Here is a 12,186-nt window from a genome sequence, read left to right as displayed (position 1 = left end):
GGCGATAACCTTCTTGTAAATATTTGATCTTGTCCATTATCACCACATTCCCACCCTTGTCACTTTCCCTGATCACAATAGTATTGTCTAGTTTCAATTCGTCCAGAGCTGCAATTTGGTCAGAGGTTAGGTTTTTCTTACTTTGAGCGATTTTTTGATACCTCATTTTGCTCAAATCTTTTACAACTCCCTTCTCAAAGACCTCAATTGCGTCACATTGTACATTAGGTAAGAAAACTGATTTGGGTTTAAAATTAGATCCCGGGTTCAGTCCTGTATTGGCCCCCAATAGTTCCAGATCCGTGTTGGAAATGTTTGCGGGATCAGAGTCTAATACGTTTATGAATTCAGCATCATTAGTGTCAAGATTAAAAATGTTAGTAGAAGTACTTACAATTTCATTAGTCTTTGGTTTCGTCGCGTACCACTTCTTTATTTTCAATTTCCTTGCAAAAAGAAAGAGATCAATCCTAGTGTCAGCAAAGTTCATATTCCGTGATGGACAAAATGATAAACCTAAGGCAAGAGTTTTTTCTTCTTCCTTGGTGATATTTCTTTGCGAGAGATTAACCACGGTCAGATTCATTTCTGGTTCTTTGTGCTCCTTGTTGTCATTCCCATGGGAGCTTTGTTGCCGTTTGCGCCGCCTCTTTTTTGCTTGTTTGTTGCGGCGGTTCCGCCTCTCTGCCCGCGTCCTCGACCTCTGGCTGGGCTTCCAGTTTGATATGTTTCGTTCCTGGTTTTGCTTAACATTTGGAACTGCAATAAAAAATTGGGGTTTTTTGATGGCCCCTCCATCACATCCTGGTTGGTTTCTATTGTTGAGGCATCTGACATATTGCCGTCCGAAACGTCACTTTCCATTACCTCTTGATTGGCATTGGTAGTTAGTTTGGTTGTTAATGCAGCTCCTGTTTTGGTATCAAACAAATGGTCGTACTTTTTTTGGAAGGTCAGAGTTCGACCAGCCTATATCGGCGTGGAGTTACAATTGCGCATAGTGGATGCTTTAAGGAGTTACACAGGTCGGGAAAAGGGCCGGCGAGCCCCATCGGGAACGGTGAGACAAGTACGGCGCCAGATTACCGACTTGAACCCTTGTGAACTGATTAGCTGGAAGCCCAGCCAGAGGTCGAGGACGCGGGCAGAGAGGCGGAACCGCCGCAACAAACAAGCAAAAAAGAGGCGGCGCAAACGGCAACAAAGCTCCCATGGGAATGACAACAAGGAGCACAAAGAACCAGAAATGAATCTGACCGTGGTTAATCTCTCGCAAAGAAATATCACCAAGGAAGAAGAAAAAACTCTTGCCTTAGGTTTATCATTTTGTCCATCACGGAATATGAACTTTGCTGACACTAGGATTGATCTCTTTCTTTTTGCAAGGAAATTGAAAATAAAGAAGTGGTACGCGACGAAACCAAAGACTAATGAAATTGTAAGTACTTCTACTAACATTTTTAATCTTGACACTAATGATGCTGAATTCATAAACGTATTAGACTCTGATCCCGCAAACATTTCCAACACGGATCTGGAACTATTGGGGGCCAATACAGGACTGAACCCGGGATCTAATTTTAAACCCAAATCAGTTTTCTTACCTAATGTACAATGTGACGCAATTGAGGTCTTTGAGAAGGGAGTTGTAAAAGATTTGAGCAAAATGAGGTATCAAAAAATCGCTCAAAGTAAGAAAAACCTAACCTCTGACCAAATTGCAGCTCTGGACGAATTGAAACTAGACAATACTATTGTGATCAGGGAAAGTGACAAGGGTGGGAATGTGGTGATAATGGACAAGATCAAATATTTACAAGAAGGTTATCGCCAATTAAGAGATGAGAATTGTTATTGCATTAGTAACAATGATGAATTACTAGGCTGTAACATCAGATACAGAGAAATGCTATGTGATTGGAAAGACAAGGGGCTGGTGGAGCAGGAAGAATACAAATACTTATATTGTGCCCATCCCAAAACACCTGTATTATATTTACTTCCAAAACTGCATAAAGATTCCGAGAACCCCCCGGGACGTCCAATAGTATCCTCAATCGGATCACTATTGGAACACACGTCCAAATACATAGATTATTTCCTAAGACCGTACGTGATCTCTCTCCCCTCCTACACCAGAGACACCACCCACTTTCTCACAATCATAAATGGTATTCACTGGGAGGAAGACTTTGTACTAGTTACATTAGATGTTAGTAGTCTTTACACTAGCATAGTACATCAACAGGGCCTACAAGCTGTCAAACATTATTTGAAAACCAGATCTGTATCATTTTCACAACATTCAACAATGCTGTTGGAGATGATTGAATTCTGTCTCACTAACAACTTTTTTTATTTTGATGGAGTCTTGTATCGACAGTCACAGGGCACAGCCATGGGAACCTGCTTCGCCCCCAGCTATGCGAATCTCTTCATGGGCTGGTGGGAGGAGCAGGTTGTCCAGGAAATGGCAGAATTCGATCAGGTGGCCCTGTGGCTTAGATACATAGACGACATCTTTTTTATTTGGTGTGGGGACATAGATTCAGCTCAGTCCTTCATTAACAAACTAAATCTCAACCATCTGAACCTGACACTAACAGGAAACATCAGCAAAACAGAAGTTGAATTTCTTGATGTGATTGTAGGAGTAGAAAACAATCTACTCAATACCAAATTATATCGTAAAAAAACAGCAGGCAATAGCATCTTGAATGCTAATAGCTGCCATCCCCGGAGCTTAATAAACAGCATCCCTTACGGGGAATTACTGCGAGCTAAGCGCAATTGCAGTAATGAGGCGACATATCAGAAAGAAGAAAGTGTCATGTGTGAGAGATTTCTAAATAGAGGTTACAGCCCTAAAGTAATCAACATGGCCAAAGAGAGAGCAGCTCTGAAGAAGAGAGATGAACTATTGAATCCCCAAACCACCAGTGAAGACAGTGATACTGTAAGATTCATCACCACCTATTCAGAACAGGCCCACAATATACGCAAGGTCCTTCACAAACATTGGCATGTCCTCCAGACAGATACACACTTGACCAAATACATCTCTGACAATCCCCAAATAACTTTTAGAAAAGGAAAGTCATTAAGAGATGAACTCAGCCCCAATTACATAACATCTAAAACAGAGTCCAACAGAGGGGAAGGGGGCTTCAGGTGTTGCCGTAAATGCAAGGCATGTAAATTTAGCAAAGACTGCAGAACGCTAAATGTCCCTAACAGTAAAAGAGTGTTTACCATTCGAAAAAGGCTATCATGCAACACACCATACAGCATATACATTCTAATCTGTCCATGCAACAAATGGTATGTTGGCAGCACGAAACACACTGCCAAAAAGAGGGTATTAGAACATCTAAGAGCAATACACAACAACAACAAACTCTACCCTGTTGCTAGACACTTTTCAGAAATGCACATGCAGAACGAACAATTGGTGCAATTGGTTGTCATCGACTGTGTGGACTTGGGGATAAGGGGAGGAAACCAAGAACTTTCCCTCCGAAAACTTGAATCCAAGTATATTGTGGATTTCGAATGTTTAACCCCAAAAGGTTTAAATGTGACGGAAGAACTGGCAATCCACTTATATGAATAAGATGTTGTAATGAAGTGCTATCCACTTATATGAATAAGATGTTGTAATGAAGTGCTATCCGCGGTTTTCTGAATTTTAAATTGTAATATAATTCATTTTATCCACAGGTTTGATACATCACTGGGTGTTGGCACAACATGGAATAGATGTTTTTGATGGGTACTGAGGATCTACCAAGTGACATTGCGATTTAACTAATCAACCATGATGGACACAATCTCAGCCTAAATGTGAGAGAGGATTACATTATTGCTCTGAGATGCTTTTCAGTGCCCACTGGGGCGAGTGAAACCACAACATCGTAAACAACACATATGCCCACTGGGGCGTTACCATGAGAAACGAAAAAATCTCGCTAGGGTGGATACAAACAAACGGAACCATGGCAACGTGAAAGCCAATGCCATTCTGATTGGCGGTAGACATTTATCAAAGCCAACAATTGTTTTTCCGATTTGAGAAAGCAACCGTCACAAACAGTATAAATATCCTTATGTTTGCCTTAACATCCGAATGATTGGTTTAATACACAATGACTGCCGATATTTGGACATATAAGAATGCCGAAACTATATTCAAGTGGCCTCACTTTATAACTTTTATTAAGTTGGTATATGATTTCTTTATGTGCATAATCAGATCGAGATCAATTTGATCTAAGTAATGCCAAACAGGTCCAATGGCACTATGCAACTATGAAATAATTTTCACATTATAAGATGGCCGCCAATGTTTTACACTATTCCATGTGATGTAAACATGTGCACGAGTGGGTGTTGTTTAAATGGCAGTAATGGGAATCACAAGACGAGCGTGACCAAGCCGTAATGGCGAAACGCGTCGTGAAACTTTTTTCATCTGCTGAATAAAATCTTGAACACTGCAGCTCTGGGTGTCCCGTTTCTTCATCAAAATCTTGGTGTTTCCTGAAGTGAATATATATATATATATATATATATATATATATATATATATATATATATATATATATATATATATATATATATATATATATATATACGTTAAATTGGTACATTATTTTAAAATTATCAAATACATAAACATTATTAGTTTACTAATTGTTCTATATTAAATATATATATAATAATTATTATATATGTGTGTTTAACTTTTTAAATTAAGTTTATTTGTTATATTTGTTAACATGTATATTAAATATATTTACATTTTTTAATTAATTTACATTTTTAATATATTTAATATTTATTAATTTATGTTATATAAATATAAAAGCAATATTCTGTACAACTATATTTATGACATTGATATATTGTTTTGATATTTTTGTACTTACCATTATGAGTATAGGATGTAGATATTTTTGACATCACTATTTTGGTCACAATGTTTTTGTTTGGGGATATTTTGAATGTCTGTATTTGGCAGTGTAGCTTTATTTATATGTGCCAGTTAGGTAGAGAATCAGGTCTGCCAGAACTTCTTTTTTAAAGACAATTGCTAATTTACTATCCTTTAACAACACGAAACGTAGAGCTCTTGAATAGTGAATTCCCTTAGATCATGCACATATGTGTATGAAATGTGCTGTAGCCCAGAGTTGTACCAACTGCAGTCAAACATGTGAAATTTGCTAGTTCCATTAAGACGACGGTCTATTAGTGAAACCGATGACAGAAGATGCTGAACAAGAGCTTTAATCAAAGTGATGTTCGGCCTCAGTTAACTAATATTCATTCTATCTTTACATGTAAATTTTAAACACTAAGCCAAATGTAAAACTTTACTCCTACACAGAGCCATAAATCTAAACTTGCTTATACATGCTTTAGTTAAGGCGTGCAATGTCCATAACTGCTGAACTGTTGGTAAGATTTATGTAAACCACCTAGAATTGACATATCATCTTCATTTGACGTTGTTGTTCTATGTCCTAAGTAGACCTCTTTTGATTTAATATCAAGAATTTGTTTCTTAATGCCCTTCTATCATTTCATAAATTTTTGTTGGAACTTGATTGCGCATTTCAACATGTAATAGTAGTTTTGTAGTGTCATTTTGTGGTTAATGTATCAACTGCCAAGTAAATATATTTGATGTACAAAAGTGAGAACAATAAAATGAAGCAGTTGTGAAGGATACAAAGAGAATGGAGATATGTTCCATTTGATCCCAAAAACATATAAAGCTGTAACGTTAATCACACAATTTCACAGCTGATACAAATAGTGTTTAGTCATGACATGTTGCAACCACTCTACTGTCCACGGTTTCTCCGGCCGTATTTGTGAAAAACACACAATAACTCCAATTGCATATATTTCTCTGTGGCTACATAAGGAGACACTTTAATTGACACAACTTGCTTCCAGGATAAGTCTTGATCCACATTGTTATACAAACACTGCAGCAAATTCTGTTCTTAACCAGAGGCTCATAGATGACAACCTCAATAGAGTATTCTTATCAGACAACATTGAAACTAAACTAAACCAATAACTAATTTCTTGTTTCTGAAGCACTATACTATCTGTCCTTGCATGGGATACATTTACTACGTTGGCATACTACTAGCTCAATTATATGAACGCCTATTCTTCTTTCCATAGTCAATCCCTTCACTACTCTTCATTGGTGATCCAGTCTGTTTACATGAAGTTTGTTACTTGTCCCTCATTCATCACAAAGTCTTGTGCATGCTGGTAAATGAAATTAGAAGTTTCAGACAAGACAAGTTTATTTGTTATTAGATTGCTTTTTTTGCGCCACACATATTTTCCTGGCAATTATTTTTTTAAATGTCAATAACGATTTTTAAAAATTAAAATATTGTGTGCCCATAATCTGTCCAGACTGCCCCTCTCAAGTTGTTTTAACGTCAATCTCAGGATATCTGGATAAAAAGAGGGGTGATTGATATATGATATATATGGACAGTATGAAAGATGCCTAGAAATGTGGGGCACTGCATATTATTGTTGCTAGAGTGACTCAGAATGTTCTTTAAATGCCCTCTTTAGAGCAGTAGGGATGGAACATTTGATCTGTTGACCTCTGAAACTTCCCACTAGGAAGTAAATAACAGGGTTTAGACAACTGTTGATGGTGCAGGATAAAATGGCTATGTGTAAATATTCAAAATAGTAGATATCAAACCGGAGCAGGAAGTTGAACAGTGACAGAGGAGCACAAAGAATCAAAAAGGCAACAACAGTGCTGAGGATGAGTATGTACACTCTTGGTGGATGATGTCTTTGAGATTTCCTGCAGATCTGAATGGCCAATGCCAAGTTGGACAGAAGAATCAATGGCAAGCAAATCATTACATTTAAAATTGTGTGTAGTGCAGAAAGAACTTCCCAAATCTCCTCACTATCGCAAACATACTGCACTGCTATCGGGACACAAGCAAAGACCCAGGTAGCAGCACAAACAATGGTGGACTGGTGCTTGTTCCTGCGGCATCTATACCAGATGGGGAACCTGACCGAAAGCCACCTCTCCATGCTGATGGCAGTAAGGAGGTCCTGGCTGGTGATGTACCCCAAAAGAAACAAATCCTCCTGAACGTCAGTATAGAGATATTTCTTGATGATTCCATGACCACGCAAGATAGACAATGTTATCAACAGGATGAACATGAGGAGGTAGATAAAATCTGCAATTGCCAGGTTTAGAATGTAGACGGTGAACGGGCTCCTACGGATCCAGAAAGCAAGGTACCAGAGAACCACTGCGTTCCCGAAGACCCCGAAGAGAGCGATGCCAGCAAAGAAGCAAAGGAGGATCTGATATCTGATATTAGCTTTGGGTTCTGTGGCATTATATCCCACATCAAACATGTAATAATCTTCCAAGTCTGGGGCGTTGGTAGTGGTGGGATGAAGGTAGGACATGGTCATAACTCTAGGGCTTCTTTCACCTGCAACCAAGAAGGGAGAATAGCAGAGGTAAGGGAGAACTGCAGAACCACAAGCAGGACTTCCAGGTGTTCCTCTTTAGACAATCTGCTACGTCACATATACATGCAGAACATATTGGTGTCACAGGGATGGGCAAAATCAGTTTTGCATAATTCATACATTTACAGAAGTCTGTAATACCAAGACATTTGCAATTTCAAATATATCTTTAAACTTCTGCAAAGCACCACGTTGGGGAAGTTTCATTTTATTTTAAGACATATATATTGTAATTCTGGCCACTGCTCCTCAACAAACATACATCTCACTCAACTCACTCTCAATTCCTATAGGATGTGATTTCTGGCGGTGGTGGAGGGGATGGATGTGTTAAGCCTCTCTTCTTACCGAGGTGTGGGCTATCTGTGGTAAGCTGATTCGAAATCTGCAGGTAGTGGAATAACACAAAATGCAGAATGTGATGAGGGGCCCGGAGCTTCCCATGTCTCACATCTATTCATTGGTGTTAGCTTGAATGGGGGCGCCCCTAACGTTTTCGGAGCCCCTGCAAGGGTGGGGGCTGCAATATTTCCCTGCATGGAAGCAAAGGAATTACACAGTCTCCCTTGCCTCCCCCCTGGAAAAGTTGCTTCATGAGCGCTTTCTCAGTCCTGGTCATTGTAATTCCCCTAAGGCAATAGGCATCATGATAATTACCCGACAGGGCCTGACAAGGCTCTGCAAAATGGTTTTTATTTCCTTTTTCAGTGTCAGAGGAGTAACTTCTATTTTGCTCTACAAGTGGGGGCAAATTTCACACTTTTGATTTTAAACACAGCCTTTGCCCTAATTTTGCTTACCATTCCTTATGGCAGGCCTTGGAGAGGGAGAGAAATGTAAAGCACACAACCGTTCCAGTATTTCCTGTTGCCACTCAAGGCAAAACAGACTCCTGAATGGTAATTAGGAGAACTCTGCAGTCAGATCTCTGTGGCCTCAAATGCCAGCTATCTGGAGCTAGACAATCCAATGCAGGGAATGCGGACCAGAGAAACTGGACTTAGCCTCAGGTAAAGTCCAGAAACCTTACCACCTAGTAATATATTATTATTACCTAATTCGAAGGCCTATTATTCAACTGCATGGTCCAACCACCCATCATTGAGCTGGCTGTTGATATACATGAAGAAACATGGGCAGGGAGCTGCTGATATCAACTAAGACAACAAAAGTAACTTTGGAAAACAGTGCTGTCTGTACGGAAACATTTATTTTGCAGTCAGCATTGTGTAGTTTGAGACATTCAACACCGAATGGTCAGAAACATTACTGATGGAAATCAAAGGCTCCAGAACAATATGGGGGTCAATGCAGCCCAAAATTCCAGCTTCAAACAAACTTTTCACTGCTGGTTTCTTAGAACCAGTTGGCCCAAGTTGGTCAGTGTTTTATAGGAAGACCTGGAGTATACAGACCTAGAAACAGGTCTGTCGACCATATATTGTCAGTATGTAATTTCCCTCACAGCACTGCACCATCTGGAAGCTGTTGCCCCTGACCTTTCCAGGTCCTGAGTTCAATGCCCTTCTCCACCACAGGCACCTGCCTGCACCTCATCCCTGGTGGTTCAGTGGGGTGCATCTCTGCTCTTGCCTTTATTTCTCTACCTTGTAACTTTTTTCCTTTCTGTCTTCTTTTCCTTAATTTCATCTTTTCTACCTTTCTGACACGTTCTTTCTCATTCTACACTTCTGCATTTTTTGCACCTTTTTTCTTGCCTTGTCCTCACCGCTGCTCGTACCCAAAGGACCTGCCACCTCTCCAGATATGTTTTCTCACTTCCTGCTTTTCCTGCCGCCCAGCTGTCCAGACCTTCACCGCATGCTACTTAATGGCAGCCACCAGCATGCTGAAAGCAAACCTGTCCGTGCCCGTCTGCTTCCGGCCCATGCCCGGCGCTGCAAACTCTGGTCTTCAGGCCATCCACCACTACAGGACCAGCACCCTCCACACCCTTAACACTGGACGCCATTCCTCCTGCCACCTCACATCACTAGGAACACCCAAACCACACCTGCAACTGTACCTTCCCTGGCCTCTGCACACCCAGACTGACCAACCGCATGACCCTCTAGAACCCGACCCATCCACCTTGGATGTATCCTACTCAACACCCACTCCCTCAAAAGACACACCATGAAGATTCGGTACCGGCTTGACTCCACCTTCCCAGATGTCACTTTCTTCACAGAGACTTGGATGAACTCCAGCTCAACCCCAGACATCGCAACCTCTATCCCCGATAGATACAAAATCATCCACAAGGACAGTGTCAACTGCCCAGGAGGAGGCAACGCCATTGTGCACAAAAACACCATCTACCTCACAACCAGCTCCAATAACCACTCTCCCGACATGGAGCACCTCCACTTCCTGAGATCTAAACAAACCCAAAGGCCAACCTCTGTGGCACCCTCATCTACAGACCTCGCAGGCCCTGCGCCCTTCATCAAATCCATAGCCAACTTCATTGCTCACCACGCTCTTGCCTCAATGGACAACAACCTCCTTGCCTCAACGGACTACATTCAACCACAACACCTCATCCCTACTGGAGACCTTTGCCACCATTGAACTCAAACATCTGGTCACTATGCCAACCCACTCATGAGGACACACCCTCAATCCCATCTTCTCTGCAAGCAACAACATCTATGTTAGCCACACCTCTGAGCCACACTGGACCAATCACCACAGTGTCCACTTCTAATTCATCAAATCCACCATACGCCACCACGCCTACCATGATCCTTGAAGAAGGTGGAACAGGGACACAGAAGACCAGCTCACCACCTCCCTCAACAAGACCCCACCATAGACATCCCCATACGCCAACACCTCAGCACTTAATCCCACTGCTGGATCTCTGATTGTGCCAACACACTGGTCTCCCCTCAAGAAACCCTCAGACAAGCAGTCCTCCAAGAAAGCCAGGTGGTTCTCCCCCGCCTTCCAAGAGTCCAGGTGCACCTGCAGATTGCTCAAGAAATGATGGAGGAGCAGCAAGATCATGGCAGACTACACAACCCTCAAATTCACTGTCACCATAAACCACCGCCTCATCAGAACAACAAAGAAAACCACCATTGAGGAACGCATCAATATCAATGCACACAACAGCAAAGAACTCTTCACCGTAGTCAAAGAATTTGCCAAACCCAGCACAGAGAAAGCAGACATGCCCTGTTCAAAGACCTCTGTGACAACTTCCCCACATTCTTCCACCCCAAGGTCAAGGAGACCTACGACACCTTCGCAAGCCAAGACTCACCCACCCAACGCACAATTACTGCACCCAATGGCTCCAGTTCCCAGCAGACCTTGACCAACTAGACTACCCTCACCTCAAGATCATGAAGAGCATCCACTCCAGAACCCCCTCGGATCCCTGACCTCACCACATCTTCCACAGAGCCAGCTCCTCCTTTGCACCAGTACTCTGCCACGCCATCAACTGCTCTATTGAGTCCACAACTTTCCTGGAAGACTGGGAGCATGCAGAGATAACTGCCTGCTGAAGAAACCTACTGCTGACCCGACAGACCTCAAGAACTATAGACCCATCTCTCTGCTCCCTTCCCAGCCAAAGTAATTGAGAAAGCCATCAACACCTGACTCTGTGAGTTCATGGAAACAAAAACATCCTGGACCAGACAACATTTGCTTCATCCTTGACTGAGGTGAGACTGCAGCCCTTCTCCTCCTGGTCCTCTCAGCAGCCTTCAACACCGTCTTCCAACACACCCACTGCACAAGACTCCACGAGGCCGGCATCTGCGACACAGCCCTAGGGTGGATCTGCTTTTTCCTCGCCGGCTGTCTGCAGAGAGTCAGACTTCCACCATTCATATCACAACCCACAAAGATCAGCTGCATCTTCCGAGCCTCACCCTCTTCAGCATCTACATGGCCAAACTGTATCCATCGTCAGAAGCCACAAACTCAGCATTGTATCCTGATGCTCACAACACTCTCTCACTCACAGACCAACCCACAACTGCCAAAAGCAACTTTCATAACGGGATGAAGCTGCCTCAAGCTTAACTCTGACAAGACCAAAGTCCTCATCCTGGGCTCCTCCCCTTCCACCTGGGAAAACTCTTGGTGGCATGCAGCGCTCGGAATCCCCCTGCACCCACAGACCATGCAAAAACCGCACCATCATCCTGGACTCCTCGCTCTCAATGACCCGACAACTAAACGTGATCTGATCTTCCTGCTTCCACACATGCTGCCTACTCCATAAGATTATCATGTTGATCCCCATCGAGTCATGGAAAATGTTCACCCATAAACTTGTCAGCAGCAGACTCGACTATGGCAAAGGACACTATGCAGGCACCACCCAGAAACTAAAAAAAAACTGCAGACCATCCAGAACGCCTCCAATAAACTGATCTTGAACATCCCAAGCCACAACACTAACCACCTGAGAGACCTTCACTGCCTACCTGTCTACAAGAGAATCACTGTCAAGCTTCCCATGCATGCCTACAAAGCCCTACACAACGCCAGACTTGCATAGCTCAAACACTTCCTCTCCTTCTACACTCCCACTAGACATCTCCGCCCACCCAACTGGCCCTAGCCACCATCCCATGGATCTACAAGTCCACGGCTGGAGGAAGATCC

The 12,186-nt window shown here is 42.4% G+C and overlaps 1 pseudogene; it reads right to left on the bottom strand.

The window, feature by feature from the left end:
- Positions 1-6,564: 6,564 nt before the first annotated feature.
- Positions 6,565-7,494, bottom strand: LOC147734938 (proto-oncogene Mas-like; annotated as a pseudogene).
- Between the last annotated feature and the right edge of the window lie 4,692 nt (positions 7,495-12,186).

Source organism: Lissotriton vulgaris, chromosome 1_2, assembly GCF_964263255.1.
Source record: "Lissotriton vulgaris chromosome 1_2, aLisVul1.2, whole genome shotgun sequence".
Taxonomy (NCBI): Eukaryota; Metazoa; Chordata; class Amphibia; order Caudata; family Salamandridae; genus Lissotriton; species Lissotriton vulgaris.
Note: the sequence above shows the minus strand (reverse complement) of the source record. Positions and strands in the feature narration are given on the sequence as shown.